Below are 16924 nucleotides of genomic sequence, written 5' to 3'. Positions count from 1 at the left end.
AAGCTCTGTGTCTTTGGCCAAGGACCTATATGACAAGGTCTGTTTTTGGTGCTTGAGTTAGTCTTGAAGGATTCAAGAGAACCAGGATCTTCAGCCTGAGGGACTGTATGCTTGGTCTGAGGTATCCTGGGATCTTACCAATATTTTAAAATTAGATGTCCACTGACTCAGTCTGCTTTTCCCCCTTAAAATAGTGTACTTCTTATTAAACTTGCATAGTATGAGCCATCAGCTTACACATGTTATACTTAGACCTCCCTGGACACCTCCCCTTTGGAGACCATAATGACTGTTGTTTGCTGTTACAAACCGAGCATTTTATGTTTTTGGTGCCCCACCTCCACCTCCCAAAAGGTGGCAAGAAAGGCCATTGCCACCACTAAAGCCTGGGTAAGTGTTAGTAGTTGGCCAGCAGTGTACAGCTGAGAGAGATGCGAGCAATTCTATGTGTCCCGTATTGAAATTGCTGCTGCTGGTGAATATCAATCAGGTGGCTTAAATTTGACTTGACTATGCTGGGCATCGTTTCAGCTGTGAGGCAAGAGGACCACTCCACTATATGTGTGTGTATGCTAGAGATACTGTGAAGGAAAATAAATAAATAAATAAATAAATAAATAAAGGAAAGAAGGAAGGAAGGAAGGATGGAGGAAGGACATGAATGGTCCTAGGTACGGTGGAAGAGAAAGTTATTGTAGATAAATGGGAGAAGGCAACAAGAAACAGAAATATGTGGTAGAGTCCAGAGTGAACATGACCCATATGAAGAGAGGAGTAAGGGCAAGAGATCAGGAACATAAAGGGTAAATTTAAAAAGGAAGAAAGGAAGGAAACAAGAAAGAAAGAAAGAGAGGAAGACAAAAACCTTCAGGTAACCTAAACGGTTGGATTATATAGGGAAAGGCAGCTGGGGGAGGGCAGCCCAGACTCTGGGCTGGACAAGTTCAGGGTAGAGGTGGCCATGCCAGCCAACCCTGTAATAGGTAAGGACTGAGGGATGCAGGGAGAAGCTGGCAGACAGACTGTGCTTTGACAGCCTAACACTGTCTGCCCAGGAGGAAGACGTGTCTACTGTGTTCGCGAAAAGTGCAGGGACGACTTTGCGGTCTAGGTGCAAGCTCTGCTGCCATGCCAGTCTCTGCAGGTCTGGGGCAGTTACGTGCCTGGAGTGGAAGCTAGGGCTAGGAACCACTGTGTGCAAGCCACTCTTTACTAAGGGTGCTGCTCCTGCACTAGCCAATCAGGGCCTCGAGGCGGACACTTCCGGTCCGCCATAGTGCAGGCTCGCCCGAGTGTCTGAGGGAGGCTCCCCCGCGGTCTCTATTCCGCGCGGTGACTGACTTGCTGCCCGGAGGCGTGAGCAGAGCGGGTCGAGCTCGGAATCCGCACCATGGTGAGCGGGGCCGCCGTCCCCACGCGGGGCGGCGCCGCGGGAGCCTGTTCGCTCAGGGCTGCGGGAACCGGCGGAGAGACGTGGCACACCGTGAGGTCCCTGCCGTCCCTGGAATGCACGCTCCTGGCAGCCGCAGAATAACTTCCATCCCAGAATAACTTCCATTCCAACCTGTGGTGCGCCTGTGCAGAACGGGACTGCAGGGCTGTGTATGGGTGTCCTTATTGCTGACGTCTTCTTGCAGGGCGCGCGCATGCGCGGCTTTCGTTGTCAGCGAAGGCAGATTTGCTGACTTGCGGAAGTCCTAGTTTCCCTAGCGTCTTCTAGAAATTCTGTACCTGGCGCTTGACATTCAGGCGTAGGATCCTTCTGCAGTTAACTCTGCGCAGGTGTAAAGTCTGTGTTATTTACACATTTGCATGCAGATGCCACCGTGATCCAATCACACGTGTAAGGCCAGACTTACTGGGTTACTTACATTAATTGTGTGTCTGTTTCTAAGTGTTCTCTCGTGTTTTATTGGCCTCTTTCTTTCTCAAACAGCACAGTCTTTATTGCAGGTGTAGGGTAATTAAGAAGTCAGATGGTGTCACTGTGCTGTTTTTCAGTCTTGTGTTGCTTCTGTTTTCATTTATGATGACCTTTGTCATCGGTTTTGTGTTGTTCATTGCAGAAGTCGCTAGACTCTTTATTGGATATTTGTTGAATCTATAGCTCAGATTCTGTACTGAAATAATACTGAGACTTCTTGTCTACAATCTTGCAATTTCTCTCCTTTGATTGAATTCCTTGATTCTTGTAATTACAAAGTTATAATTTTGGCTACAGATGTTTGTCATATTTCTATGTATTCCTGGCCATTTCTGTATCCATGCTGACATAATAAGAGATAAGGGGGGGGTGTCTGTATTTCTAATTTACTAAATTTATTTCATGTGTATGAGTGATTTGCTTCCACAATACTTGGCTCTTTGGTTTCCACAGAAGATAGAAGAAGCCATTAGATGCCCTGCAATAGGATCTACAGATAACTTTGTGCCTCCATGTTAGTGCTGGGAACTAAACCCGGGTCTTCTGTGCAGGTTGTCCTGAGTTGTATACGAAAGCACTTTTAGGGAGCCGTGATGGCCAGAAGGCAGTAAGGGTGGACAGTATGTGCGCAACGTATGCACTCACTCCTGTATGACAGTGTGTGCGCAGTGTATACACTTACTCCTGTATGACAGTGTATGCACAATGTATACACTTACTCCTGTATGACAGTGTATGCGCGACATATACACTTACTCCTGTATGACAGTATGTGCGCAGTGTATACACTCACTCCTGTATGACAGTGTGTGCGCAGTGTATACACTTACTCCTGTATGACAGTGTATGTGCAACGTATACACTTACTCCTGTATGACAGTGTGTGCGCAGCGTATGCACTCACTCCTGTATGACAGTGTGTGCGCAGCATATACACTCACTCCTGTATGACAGTGTATGTACAATGTATACACTCACTCCTGTATGACAGTGTGTGCACAATGTATACACTTACTCCTGTATGACAGTGTATGCGTAACGTATACACTCACTCCTGTATGTAAGTTAGCTTAGCTGTTCTTTGCCAACACCTCTTAGGGTTAGCCAGAGCAGGAGGCTTGTTTTTTCCGAAGAGATTTTTCTTTATTAAAGTCTAACATTGTTTTCTAAGGTTGACTTGATCCCATATGTAGCCCCACGGGCATTGGTATTGCTGTCCTCCTGAATCCACTCCTCATTATTTGGATTAAAGGTACTGCACAGTTCTAAAACTACCCATTTGAGTCATGGAGTGGGCTGTTCATTCAGTAACAGGAAAGCAAGGGGGTTGTATTTGGAGCATGACTTTTCCCTTGAGACCAGAATACAGAGAATAATTTATTGTATACACTACAGGGAGAAACGGGTTAGGCAGTGAGCGGCAGAGGTCTCTGATATAAAGACAGATTTTATGGGACAGGATGAGTACCTTCTGTGTACTTTCTCAGCATGAGTTAATTAATACCATATGAATGAAGGCAAACTAAATTGTTAGATATACTATTTCTGGATGTTAGCTTAAGCCAGTGAAATTTCCAGATGGGCAGTTTTCTCATCTGGGTGAGTGCAAACCTGATGAGAAGATTGAGGCACAGGCAATTTGGCTGTAACTTCTTTGTCAGCATATAGCACCCAGTGAGTAACATTATAACAAGACAGGCTGATACAGTCAGTTATTAATGGCATTCCTCTACCATGACATGTCCTACTGTATTTCAACATCACTATAGCTAAGTGTGCTTTTAGTTGTTTTTATCTCTTGAAATGCCACTTATTGGTGTCTGTGGTAGTGTTCTGTTGCTGTAAAGAAAACCCAGCTGTTATAAAGGAAAGCATTTACTTGGCGCTTGCTTGCAGTTTTAGAGGTTTAATCCGTTGTCATCATGGAAACAAGGGAGTATGCCATGAAGATAGGAAAAAACATAGGTACCCCTCCCTCGACATGGTAGGGAAGTTTATATTGAGGAAACCTACAACCTGCCAAGGGAAGGAGACCCCTTTCTACTTTGTGTAGTGTTTTCTTCTGTCTCTCTGTCTCTCTGTCTCTTTGTCTCTCTGTCTCATTCTCCTGACCCCCATCTCCTTTTCTGCTTCTCTCAATTATTTCACCTTTCTTCTTCTTTGGAGCTCTCTCTACTTAGGTTCTATTTTTTTGTCACCGTTTATATTTATTCCGTAGCCTTAAGCTCCTATGTTTGAATGTATGGTCCTCAATTATTAGAACGAATTGTGTAAAATTATGAGGTATGCCCATATGGCAGTAGATGTGCCTTGTTTGCTAAGGTAGCTTTGAGGTTTCAAAAGACCTCTGCAAGGTGAATGTTTCTGCCTGCTTGCCTATGCTGAGGTGTAACACTCAGCTCCACGTCTGTCCACAATGATGCTTCCTTTCATGATGATTATGGACTAACCTGTCACTATAATCAATCCCCAAATTAAAAGCCTTCCATTATAGAGTTGCCTTGGTTATAATGTTTCTTTGAAGCAATAGAATAGCCACTAAGATGAGTTGTTTGTGTAATATTTTGGCATATTATCTGTCTGTATTCTGCCCATGTCACATGAAATTGAGTAAGGCCGAATGAAGGAGTAATGGATTGTTTTCTTGACTGAACATTCCGTCTGTAGCATGGTTATTATTAATGACTCATGCAGGTCCATAAAGGAAAAGAATAACAATAGGGCAGAGCACTAGGTGGTTTCAGATGGCAGTCACGTGTTGAAACAGAGGCAACGATTATCAGGGAGATTAGGGCCATTAAAGAGAAGACACCTGCTCTTCTTTGAAAATATAGACTAGGTGTTGTAAGGATACTGCACTACCCAGTTAAACATTTAACTGTGGAAGGAAAAGGTCAGGTGATTCATAGTCCCAGAGAGCAGCTTCATATAGAATCTGCTGCTGCTCTGTTCCAGTGGAGCCAGGTCAATGCACAGCTAGAGTCCCAAGTGGTGGTGGTATCTACAGGTCACTAATTCTTGAAAGAAGAAAGATGAAAGATTTATAGGTTATGGATTTTTCTTCTATACTTTTAAAAAAAAGATTTATTTATTTATTTTATGTATATGAGTGCACTGTAGCTGTACAGATGGCTGTGAGCCATCATGTGGCTGCTGGGAATTGAACTCAGGACCTCTGCTCGCTCCAGCCCTGCTTGCTCTGGCCTTGCTTGCTCCAGTGTAATGCACTGTAGCTGCCTTCAGACGCACCAGAAGAGGGCATCAGATCTCATTACCCCCAGGTGGTTGTGAGCCACCATGTGGTTGCTGGGATCTGAACTCAGGACCTTCGGAAGAGCAGTCAGTGCTCTTACCCACTGAGCCATCTCTATACTTTTTAGTTCAGCACTGCTGCAGCCATCCGTTTGGCAGAGTCTGACCCCCAGTGAGGAGACTATGAGAGTTCATTAAATGGAGCCTTGAAGATAAAGCCTCTTTTGCATTTTGAGACCACACGGTGTTGAGATACTCAAGCTTGGAGACACTTATCATTTGACAGCTTCACGTAGGAAGTAGTCAAAGACTCACAGCGAGAGAGAGTCATCTAAAACCGTTGAAACTGAAGCCCCAGGTATCTAACACAGAACTTCAGGATTTGATGTTTTCCTAGCAGGGTTTCAGGCTTGCCTTGGTCTAATCTGTCTTTATTTTTTTAGAATAAAAATGTGTAATCTGTTCCATTGTGTGTTGGGTAGATATGAGTTAGTGTTTTGAATTTATAAGATGTCACAGTCAAGAAATTGCTTTGAGTGTCAGAAGAAGCTTTGAACATTCAAACAGTGTTGGAACTGTTATATAACCTGGGGATTTGAAGTTAGACTAACTGTATTTTGTATCGTGGACTGACTCTGATCCTATTATGACCTGTGTGAAAATGTGGTAGGTTGAATGAAAAATCTCCAATGTAGGAGGGTGTACTTGAACATTTGTCTCTGGTGTGTGCTTCTCACTGAGATGCTCATGGAACCCTTAGGAGGAGCCTTTCTGGGGAAGTTCGTCTCTGGGGAAGGGCAGTGAGCCCTCCCCACACCTCCTTTTCTTTGTATGGTTGAAGCTGAGCAGCCTTGTTTCTTCTCATGCAGACATACCATCACCACCATTACAGAGCCCGTCTCTAAATAATGTGTGATGAAGTAGAACGAGTTGCTTTTCCATGCCAGGGCATTTCACTAGCCTGATATTTTTATGTTCATATTTTTTTGCAGATGGATATGTAGGTTTTTGTTCATGTGAAACATTTTATTCTGTTCTTACATTTACCCACACCTTGGCTTTTGACCTTTGACAGAGGGTATCACTTTTTACAGCAGGATGGCATCACTTTTTACAACAGGATGGCATGCATTCATGAGTCTCTTGAATCATTGTGTCTTAATTATGGTTTCTAAACACCATGACCAAAAAGCAAGTTTTTTGTTGTTGATTTTTCTGTTTATCTTTTTTTGGGGGATTGTTTGTTTGTTTATACTTCATATCAGTGTTCATCTTCGGAGGATGTGAAGATGGAAACTCCAACTGGGCAGGAACCTAAGGGTAGGAGCTTATGCAGAGGCTAGAGGGGTTCTGGTTACTGGCTGCTTCGCCTGGCTTGCTCAGCCTTTGTTATGGAAATTAGGACCGCCAGTCTAGGGATGGCACCATCATCAATGAGGCTGGGCTCTCCCTCATCAATCACTAATTGAGAAAATGCACTATAGCAGGATCTCATGGAGGCATTTCCTCAACTGAGGCTCCATTCTCTCTGATGACTATAGCTTGTGTCAAGTTGACACAAAACCAGCCAACTGACCCCTTGTCAACTTGACACACAAACACATCACTATTAAGCTACAACCCTTCCTTTTTTATTCGTCCTCAAGAACTTACATTAAAAACATAAATAACTTTAAAAGTCTCACAATCTTATATGCCATGGCTGGTTGATATTCATGGGAGACCTGCCGTTTTCTGAAAGGAAACAGAGGAGGAAAGAGTGAGGTGGGGGGAAGGGGAGAAGTGTGGAGGGACTGGAAGGAGAGAAGGAAGGGAAAGTGTGGTCAGTATATAAAATCAATCAATCAGTCTACTCACACGTTTTTACACATTCACACACATTAAAACTTCAGTCTCTAAAATATCCAGTTTCTCTGAAACTACAAAATTTCTTTAAAATTCAGCCTTTCAGCTGAGGGCTCCTGTAAAAATTAATTCTTCAAGAGGGAAGAGCCAGGCCAGTCACTCTCTGCACCACATAAAACTCTAACAGCATAGGTAAGCCAGTGGCCAACTATTTGGAGTTCACTCATGACCTTTTGAGTCACTTCTCCAGCTCACTCCTCCACACAGCTTGCCCTTTAGGTCCAGCCGGCTCCACACCACTGCTGCTACTGTACTTGGTAGTCATCCCATGGTACTGGTATTGTCAAAACATTGGAGTCTTCTGCTGCAGCTGGGCTGCACTTTCACCAATAGCCTCTCATAGGCTCTCTTCATGGTGCCAAACCTCAAATTCTCTGCATGACCCTTCTACCCTGGGTCTTCAACTGCCCCTGAAGCTCTTCCTTTACTAATGGCCTCCCCTTGCCTCTCACAGTGCCAAGCCTCAGCTGTTCTTCATGACTCCTTCATGCCTCCAAAACCAGTACCACCTGGGTGACTCTTAACCTACCAAACTTGGCTGCCAAATGAGATACAACCTTTGCCAGTTTTGGAGCACAGCTTCTGTGTGCTAACCCTGAGGAAACATTTCCTGGAAGATGCCACCTCAGTGGTGCTGATCTGTCTTTAATCACCACTAATTTCTTAGCTCCAGTTATCCAGCATCAAGTCTCCCAGTAACAAAGAGGTTTCACTTTGGAACCAAGCTAGTAAGCAGCACTCCCCTGTGGTCTGTGTTCCATCCTTCCTCTAGGGTGCAGCACTCCCCTGTGGTCTGTGTTCCATCCTTCCTCCAGCACTGTGTTCTCTTAGTTACATCCTTCCTCCAGGGTGCTGTTCTCTGGTTGATCATGACTGACTTCAGCCCCAGCTAAACTGAAGAGTTTTGGATTAGCGGCATTGGCAAAGAAGATTTCAAGAACAGCCCAGTATTGACTCTGTCATGTGGTTATAAGTGGTCACACTTATGCAGATTTATAATGAAAAGAAGCTGTGAAAATTACAAAATGTGTAGTTTGAGGAGAAAAGGAGAACCAGGAAGTGTAATGGAGCTAAGTCCATGCACAAACAGATAAAAGTTTAAAGAAAGCCTGATAGTAAGTGGAATAAAGAGAGTGGTGACCTCTCTCAGCCACTTAACTAGCCAAAGTTCCAACTTGTGAAAAGGAATTAAAGAAAAACTTAAGGAACTGAAGGAAACGTTCAGAAAGCTAGTGCAAATGTAATTGAAGGAGGGGACAAAGTTTCATCTCCATGAATCAACAGGCATTGGCAGCTTTGGCCACATCTTTTTGGCTTTAGAGTCAAGAATACAAGAAAGGGGTGGCAGACTCTCCCTCCCCTGGTAGGGAGAGCTGCTGAGGCCTGGTATGTGTCGGGGGTGGCTGTGGTGGGTAGTCTTATGTCACTTTGACACACAAACTAGAGTCCTTGCAAAAGAGGAAGCCTCAACTGAGAAAATGCCCCCATGACATCCAGCTGTAGAGCATTTTCTTAATTAGTGATTAATGGAGGAAGGCCAGCTCATTGTGGGTGATGCCATCCCTGGGTTGGTGGTCCTGGATTCCATAAGAAAGCAGGCTGAACAAGCCATGGGAGAAAGCCGGTCAACAGCATGCTCCATGGCCTCTGCACCTCGGCATCTGGGATTGGGATAATTACAGGGGTAGGACAGGCTGATTTCTGTTTTTGTCTTTTTTGGGTGGGTGTTTTATTTCTTAGTTTTTGTTTTCTCTCTGCATTTTCAGGAACTGTAATGGCTATGTGTTGTCTGGTAGAAAATTCTCTTTGGACCTTTTGTTTTGTCCACTTAGGGTTCCAGGTAAAATGTGTTGCTGGATATTGGGAGCTGACAATTAGGATTGGGGATAGGCTAGATGTCTGAAGAGTTTCACAGGCAAGAGGAAAGCAGAGTTCAGTCAAAATCTGCTTCCTTTATCTCCTTGGAATTGGGGAAGGTAGTGAAGAGCGGTCACTCCAGAGGGTATACTATATCACTGGGAATGAGACTGGTAGGTTGGATCTAGAGGAACAGCAGGAGAGGGGAAGATCTACAGACAGCTTCCCTGTTCCCTGGCAGGAGAGGTCTGTCAGTTAGCAGGGAGTGCCTTCTGGAGTTGGGGCCTAGGATAAAGCAACAAGTGTAGAAAGGGTGGTTAGAAGAGGAAGGTCTCTGTGATTCCCAGGAGATGTGGGCTGAGGGGGAAGGACGGCTGTGGCTGTTATTCTGTTGTAGAAATAGGGATGCAAATCATCATTGGGTTTGGAGGAGAGGAAGGAGTGGCGAAGGTCTTCAGTTAGCCTGTTTCCCCAGCCTGCTCAGCTGGAATGTTCACAATGAATGCCTGTTGATGTTGGAGGTTGGGATGGTGGGATGTGTTGGGGGAAAGAAGGTTGGAGGTGATCTTTGTGATCCACTGGGATGAGGTCAGAGAGGAAAGGGAGACCACAGCAGGGTTTCAGCTACAAAGTTGAAGATGAGTCTCAGGAGGACTGGATCTGCAGAACAGAAGAGATGTGGATCACTGTCAACCTACTTTTGGGAAGAAGGCACAGTCCCAGTCTGAACATAGCAAAACAAAACCTCAAAGGTGTAAATAGCTCAAAGTCCAATTATCTTGGACTCATGATCTTCTGGAATCCTCCAAGGTGTCTGCACCACTTCTCTAGCTCTGCCTTCTGCAGCACACACAGCTTGTCTTTCAATTGCCTCCACTCCACTGCTATAGCTAGCTGTTCTTGGTAGTCATTACGTTTTACTGGCATCTCTTGGCTGCTAACACAAGATATAACCTTGGCCACCTCTGGAGCACAGCTTGTGTGTATTGACTCTGAGAGAACCCTGACCAGAAGATTTCACCTCAGGGATGCTGGCCTGTTATTAACCACTGCAAATTCCTCAGCTGCTGCTCACTTTTGTCAATTGTCCCAGTAAGACAAAGGCTTTACTTTAGTGGTTCTGGTCTCTTGTTTATCATAGTTGATTCTTTGGTTCTATGTGACCAGATATCATAGATTCAGCACACAAAAAGATCCGGCAGAGTCTTTACTTCCTCTGAAACTTCACAAGCCAAGCTCCCATCTTCTGCACTGTTCTCAATAGTCCTTATCATCCAAGCTTTCTATTGTTGGGATGAAGCACAATAACTAAAAAAGAAGTTGAGGAGGAAAGGGTTGTAGATTGGCTTATACTCCATATTATTGTGCATCAAAGGAAGTCAGGACAGGACCTAAAATGGCTTGAAGCTGGAGGGAGGAGATGATGCAGAGGCCATGGAAGAGAGCTGCTTCCTGGCTTGCTCAGCCTGCTTTCTCATAGAATCCAGGACCACCAGCCCAAGGATGGCACCACCCACAAAGGGCTGGACACTCCACCATCAATCACTAATTAAGACAATGCCATACAGGCTTGGCTATAGCCTCGTCTTCTGGAGGTGTATTCTTAGCTCTGCTTCTTTCCTCTCAGATTACTTTATCTTGTGTCAAGTTGACATAAAACTGTCCAGCATACATGGATTACAGCTGCATAGCATTCTCCTTACCTTTACATTTAAAGTTTTTTTTTTTTAAAATTTTTGAAATATGTGCATGAGTCCTTTGGATGGACACACACACACACACACACACACACACACACACACACAGAGCATTGGATTCTCTTGTGTGTTGAGATGTGATTTCAAGTTCCCTGCAAAAGCAACACATAATCTTAACTGTTGCTTTCTTTCTGTATCTAGTTTTTTGATCAGCATTTTATTTGTTAATGTCTATGAGAACTTTTTGATTTCTCAACCAGTAATTTATTAAAAATTCATTCTTCTGTTGTAGGAATATCATAATAGTCTTACAGTATAAACTAGGGCACTCAAGTTTTCTGGTAGCCAAGTATAGAACCAGAGTCATAGGGTCCTCTTAGATTCAGCACATCTCATATACCAAGTTGTTACAGAAAAGAAAAGTGTAATCAAGCTGCTTTTGATCAAGGACACAGAACAGACTCGGGAGCTGACCTGTGACGGACCCCAAGCCAGAATGTTACAGAACCTTTAAGCCTAAGAACTATAAATGTCTGTGCCAAGTTATAGTTACATTTTTTACCCATCAGGATTTAGGGATAGTGGACTTCCTTAGGAATAGTATTTGTGGTAAATTTATCCTGTTCTTTTTGGTTGTTTTATTCAACCTTGCTTGTACAACTTGCCTAGCACTCATGTCTCAACTTGACAACAAGGATGTCAGTTACCCACATTCATGTCTCTCTCTGCCAAGCAGGATGTCAGTTACCAAGGGAAGTCTTCGGAACTCAAATTTTATTTGACCCCTATTTAAAAGTTTATCCAAAATGGCTTCAGTTTGGTTCCTTCTTACAGAGCAGGCTGGCCTTGAAATCACAGAGATCCACCTGTCTCTACCTCGTAAGGTATGGGATTAAAGGTGTGAGTCAACATGCCCTCCTTGTCTATTCTTATTTGAAGTTAGTAATTTTGATATAGTTTCTCAAAAGTGTTGGCTCTGTTTGCATGTCTTCCTGTATATCTGTTAGTAGTCATTTATATTGCAATGCCACCTTCTATTTCTAGGCCCAGAAAAGAGAGACAGGATCCTTTTTTTTTTTTCCTTTTAAAATGACTTGGTGATTGCACTTGAAATTCTGTGACATGAAATAAATGTATGGAGCACACTGAATTATGTAAATATATTCAAAATGAAGTGTACATTATAATGCATTAAGTCTCACCATTTCTATTATGTGCATGTGTGGCTATTTTAGGATGCAGTGACCTATGAGGATGTGCATGTGAACTTCTCTCAGGAAGAGTGGACTTTGCTGGGTCCTTCCCAGAAGAGTCTCTACAGAGATGTGATGCTGGAGACCTACTGGAACCTCATGGCTATAGGTAAGAATGTTAGTTTTTCCTTCACTTGCTAGATAAGGGATATGTGTTTATTGGTTATTGTGATCTCAGTTATGAAAGTGGAAGAATGTGGTGAATAAATCAGGCATGGTTCCCAGGTTCAATGAAGATACTGACTTAAATTTTGCATAATTTCTAATAATATAGCAGATATTTTCTGGTACTATATTTTAGGCTACAAATGGAACAACCAGAATATTGAAGAACATTGTCAAAGTTCTGGAAAACATGAAAGGTACTCTTCTCTTTCCTCCACTCTTCTCTTTCTTTTCAGAAAAGGGGAGCCCTTCCATGATATCATCGAGCCTTGGCATATCAAATTGCAGTAGTAAGACCAGGCACATCTTCCTTTATTGAGTCTAGATGAGGCAGCCCAGGAGGGGAAAGGATCCCAAGGGCAGACAAAGGAGTCAGAGACAGCTCTGCTTCCATTGTTAGATGTCCCACATAAAGACTCATCTACACAGCTGTTACAGATGTGCAGAGTGCCTAGGGCAATCACATGGTTGCCTGATTGGTGGTTCAATCTCTGTGAGCTTGTGGGCCCAAGGTAGGTGATTCTACAGGTATTCCTGTCATTTCCCTCTGGCTCCTATGTCCTTCCTGCCCCTAGTCATATATACCCAAAGGTTGGTAGGGTGTCCTTTAGGTATATGGCCAGGAATGGTATAGTTGGGTCTTGAGGTAGATCTACTTCCAATTTTCTGAGAAACCACCAAATTGATTTCCAATGTAGCTAGATAGGTTTTTACCCCTACCAGCCATGTGTGTTTCCCTTACTCCACATCCTCACCATCAGGAGCTGTTGCTTAAGGTTTTGATTTTAGCCATTCTGGTGAGTCTAAGATGGAATCTCAGAGTCATTTTGATTTGCATTTCTCTTGTGACTAAGGCTGTTGAACATTTCTTTAAGTGCTTTTCTGCCATGAGAGATTCTTCTATTTAGAATTCTCTGTTTAGATCTATACCTCATTTTTTAATGGGGTTATTTGGTTTGTTGATGTTTAATTTCTTGAGTTTTTATATATTTTTAATATCAGCCTTCTGATATTAAAATCACCAAGTCATTTTAAAAGAAAAAAAAAAAGGATCCTGTCTCTCTTTTCTGGGCCTAGAAATAGAAGGTGGCATTGCAATACAAATGACTACTAACAGATATACAGGAAGACATGCAAACAGAGCCAACACTTTTGAGAAACTATATCAAAATTACTAACTTCAAATAAGAATAGACAAGGAGGGCATGTTGACTCACACCTTTAATCCCATACCTTACGAGGTAGAGACAGGTGGATCTCTGTGATTTCAAGGCCAGCCTGCTCTGTAAGAAGGAACCAAACTGAAGCCATTTTGGATAAACTTTTAAATAGGGGTCAAATAAAGTTAGAGTTCCCAAGACTTCTCTGGGTAACTGACATCCTGCTTGGCAGAATGTGAGATGTGGGGTTGGTGAAGATCTTTTCCATTCTGTAGGCTACTGTTTTGTCCTTGTGATGGTGTCCTTTGCCTTACTGAAGGTTTTCAGTTTCATGAGATCTCATTTATTAATTGTTGATCTTAGTGTCTTGAGTTATTGGAGTTCTGTTAAGGATATTTTCTCTTTTGCCAATGAGTTTAGTGCTATTCTCCACTTTCTTTTCTATCAGGTTCAGTGTATCTGGATTCATATTGAGGTCTTTGATCCACTTGGACTTGGACTTGAGTTTTGTGCAGAGTAATAGCTATGGATCTATTTGCATTCTTCTACATGCCAGTATCCAGTTAGACCAGCACCATTTGTTGACAATGCTTTATTTTATTTATTTTTTTTACCTTGAATGACTTTGGCTTCTTTGTCAAAAATCAAGTGTTCATAGGTGTGTGGATTTATGTCTGAGTCTTTGATTCAATTCCATGGGAGCTTTTCTTCTGATGTCTTATGTATGTATTTCTGAAGAAATTTTAGTGTGCCCTGAAGCTTTAAGGAAATGAGAGACTGTAAATAAACATAACTTTCTGATGATTATTAAATTTTCACACTACTATATTCCTCAATGGCAGGTAGCTGGTCAGTGTTTGCAAGGCATTCCTCTAAGAAAGAAGACAACAAAACAAAGCCTTAACAGATGTCACCATTTTAATCCTAGTCCTGTGAGAGCCATGCTGTAGAACTGTCCATCCATTTAGTTTTTGTACCATTCAAGTATAAAAGGTATACACATTGATTAGGGGATCAGTGTCTGTTCAAGGCCTTTTATAAGCAAATAGTCTATATTAATGCTAGTGTTCCTCGCGTATTTGTAGTGATTTATGCTAGTGTAGTGAGAGGAGCAGTTTATGAGACACAAGAGGTTGCTGTCATAGAGGAACCTGAATCCCCATACCACATCTCTATGAGATACAAAAGGTTAGACTATGTGAATACTACAGTGTGAAAGCCTTTTGTTTGTTATTCTTATTTAATAGGTATATCATCTGTCACTCAGGATACAAGCCATTTGAGCATATGGGGTATGGAAAGATGCAGTGTACCCCTCTCTCTCCTACAACAGTTAGAAGATATATAGTAGTCCCTGCTATGAGTAGACTTCATGAATATGATATGAATTTACAAGCACTTGGTGTTCCAACTACAGTGGGAATGCATCAACAGACTTCCAATGGAGAAAAGCTTTATGAGTACCAGGAATATGGGAATTCTTCTGTTTATCCTGGCTCACTTTGCACATGTAGTGTGAATCATAGTAGAAGAAAATGTTATGAATGCACTCAGTGTGGTAAAGCTCTGAGTTTTCTTCAAAGACATGAAGAAACTCATCTGGGAGAAGGAATTGATAAATGTGAGCCATGTACTAAAGGCTTTAACCATCACAGGTATCTTCAAACACACAAAAGAACTAATAATGAAGAGGATCCCTATGAATATAATCAGTGTGATAAAGCCTTTGGATCTGATTCTTCACTACACCAGAGGCCTCATTTGGAAGTAGCACCTTATAAATATAATCAATGTGTAAAAGACTTTGCACATCACAGTTGTCTTCAAGTACATAGAACTCATACTGGAGAGAAACCTTATGAATGTAATCAGTGTGGTAAAGCCTTTACAAGTCGTCATAATCTTAAAATACATAGAAGAATTCACACTGGAGAGAAACCTTATGCATGTAATCAATGTGGTAAAGCCTTTGCATATTGCACTAGTCTTCGAAATCATGAAAAAATTCATACTGGAGAGAAACCCTATGCATGTAATCAATGTGGTAAAGCCTTTGCATGTCGCAGCAATCTTCAAATACACGAAAGCTCTCATAAAGGAGAGAAACCCTATGAATGTAATCAATGCGGTAAAGCCTTTGCACATATTATTTATCTTCAAAGGCATGAAAAAAGTCATATGGGAGCCAAACCATATGAATGTAATCAGTGTGGTAAAGGCTTTACACATTTTGGGTGTCTCCAAAAACATCTGAAAAATCATACTGGAGAGAAACCCTATGAATGTAGTCAGTGTGGTAAAGCCTTTGTAAATCGGAATAATCTTCAGACACATGAAAGAACTCATACTGGAGAGAAACCCTATATATGTAATCAATGTGGTAAAGCTTTTGCAAGTCGCCGTAATCTTCAAATACATGAAAGAATTCATACTGGAGAGAAACCCTATGCATGTAATCAATGTGGTAAAGCCTTTGCATATTGCACTAGTCTTCGAAATCATGAAAAAATTCATACTGGAGAGAAACCCTATGCATGTAATCAATGTGGTAAAGCCTTTGCATGTCGCAGCAATCTTCAAATACATGAAAGCTCTCATAAAGGAGAGAAACCCTATGAATGTAATCAATGTGGTAAAGCCTTTGCACATATCATTTATCTTCAAAGGCATGAAAGAAGTCATATGGGAGACAAACCATGTGAGTGTAGTCAGTGTGGTAAAGGCTTTACACATTTTGGGCGCCTCCAAAAACATCTGAAAAATCATACTGGAGAGAAACCATATGAGTGTAATCAGTGTGGTAAAGCCTTTGCAAGTCGGAATAATCTTGAAACACATGAAAGAACTCACACTGGAGAGAAACCCTATGCATGTAGTCAGTGTGGTAGAACCTTTGCAAGTCGCCGTAATCTTCAAGTACATGAAAGAAGCCATACTGGAGAGAAACCCTATATATGTAATCAGTGTGGTAAAGCCTTTGCAAGTCGCCGTAATCTTCAAGTACATGAAAGAACTCATACTAGAGAGAAACCCTATATATGTAATCAGTGTGGTAAAGCCTTTACAAGTCGCCGTAATCTTCAAATACATGAAAGAAGCCATACTGGAGAGAAACCCTATATATGTAATCAGTGTGGTAGAGCCTTTGCAAGTCGCCGTAATCTTCAAGTACATGAAAGAATTCATACTGGAGAGAAACCCTATACATGTAATCAATGTGGTAAAGCCTTTACACATTTCACTAGTCTTCGCAATCATAAAAAAATTCATACTGGAGAGAAACCCTATGCATGTAATCAATGTGGTAAAGCCTTTGCATGTCGCAGCAATCTTCAAATACATGAAAGTTCTCATAAAGGAGAGAAACCCTATGAATGTAATCAATGCGGTAAAGCCTTTGCACATATCATTTATCTTCAAAGGCATGAAAAAAGTCACATGGGAGACAGACCATATGAGTGTAATCAATGTGGTAAAGGCTTTACACATTTTAGGCGTCTCCAAAAACATCTGAAAAATCATACTGGAGAGAAACCCTATGAATGTAGTCAGTGTGGTAAAGCCTTTGCAAGTCGGAATAATCTTCAGACACATGAAAGAACTCATACTGGAGAGAAACCCTATATATGTAATCAGTGTGGTAGAGTGTAGGAAGCCATTTCATAAGCACATCGCCATTAAAAGATGGCATTTGGCTTGCCGTTAGTATCA

General features: G+C 42.1%; 1 pseudogene; it reads left to right on the top strand.

Annotated features, from left to right (window-relative positions):
- Positions 1 to 1214: 1214 nt before the first annotated feature.
- Positions 1215 to 16755, top strand: LOC116075690 (annotated as a pseudogene).
- Positions 16756 to 16924: the final 169 nt, after the last annotated feature.

The sequence above is a fragment of the Mastomys coucha genome, unplaced genomic scaffold, assembly GCF_008632895.1.
Source record: "Mastomys coucha isolate ucsf_1 unplaced genomic scaffold, UCSF_Mcou_1 pScaffold4, whole genome shotgun sequence".
In the NCBI taxonomy this organism is placed as follows: Eukaryota; Metazoa; Chordata; class Mammalia; order Rodentia; family Muridae; genus Mastomys; species Mastomys coucha.
This window is presented reverse-complemented; position numbering and strand designations above follow the sequence as displayed.